This window comes from Antechinus flavipes, chromosome 4, assembly GCF_016432865.1.
Source record: "Antechinus flavipes isolate AdamAnt ecotype Samford, QLD, Australia chromosome 4, AdamAnt_v2, whole genome shotgun sequence".
NCBI classification, from domain to species: domain Eukaryota; kingdom Metazoa; phylum Chordata; class Mammalia; order Dasyuromorphia; family Dasyuridae; genus Antechinus; species Antechinus flavipes.
The window spans coordinates 419,869,901-419,871,208 of NC_067401.1; positions in this window are offsets into that span (position 1 = coordinate 419,869,901).

Consider the following 1,308-nt stretch of genomic DNA (forward strand, 5'->3'; position numbering starts at 1 on the left):
GAAAAAAGGAAGAAAGAAAGAAGAAAGAAGGAAGGAAAGAAAAAAGGAAAAAGGGAAAGAGAGAAAGAAGGAAAGAAAAAAGAGAGAGAAAGAAAAAGAAAGAAGGGAGACAATGATAGAAGAAAAAAGAAGGAAGGAAGGAAGGAAGGAAGGAAAGAAAGAAAGAAAGAAAGAAAGAAAAGAAAGAAAGAAAGAAAGAAAGAAAGAAAGAAAGAAAGAAAAGAGGGAGAGAAGAAGAAAAGAAGAAAGGAAGGAAGGAAGAAAGGAGGCAAGGAAGGAAGGAAGGAATTAGGGAGAAAGGGAAAGCTAGAGATTAAAAGTAAGGAACTCAAATGAGATCAGCAACTAGTAAGAAGGGAAAAGATGACCAGGTTAAAAAAAAAAGTTGGGAAAAAACTACCCCCCACCCCCAAAAAGTTTCATACCATTCATTTCAAGAAGGAGGAATAATATAGCAATGGAGAAGTATTCCGCTCTGAATTCCCCTCCTTTTTTAATTTAAAAATTCTCTTGCATCACCTATATGTCTCAGTGCTTCCCATCTGGGTTGCGGCTACTAGTAATCCATTCATAAGGTTTCAAGCAGCTGCACAAAGCTCCAAGCTTCCAGTTTACTCTCTCTCTCTCTCTCTCTCTCTCTCTCTCTCTCTCTCTCTCTCTCTCTCTCTCTTCCTCTCCCTCTTTCTCTTCCCCCTCCCTCCCTCTATCCTTCTTCTCTCCCTCTCTCTCTTTCATTCCTTTGCTCACCACTCTCCACTTCAGCTCTTGGCAGTCCAAAGTTAAAGAAAAAAAAAAGGTTGAACCATTTCTATGTTTTCCTCCTGTTGTAACTTTTGCTGTGACATCATAATCCTGCCCACCAAAAACCTACCTCTCTCTGTTCTTTCCATCCCACCCCTCACCAGCTCTGTCCCCCAAACAAAACCCCTGCTAAGAAGGAGCCCTCATGTCAGTCTCGATGTGGGAAGCATGCAGAAGCTAAGAGAGGGTGCCCCTTTTCTCCTCCCCAGTTCCCCCTTCACTCTTCCCTCTGCCTTCCACCCTCCCTCTCTTACCCACCGCTAAGCCAGGGATCTCTCAAGGCTTTTAACAATGATCCCATCTGTTTGACATGTGCGGAAAGGTGGGCTGGATTCAAATAATCTGTCAGACAAGTCAGATCAAAAACACAGCTACCCCCTCCCCAGTTCCACCACAACCATATAAAAACAGCAAGAGGGAGAATAATCTGTAGGGACTGCAAGTTAGAACTGCATAGGACCCACCCTTGATGCCAAAGGGAAAGACACCAAATGTGCCAAAGGAAAC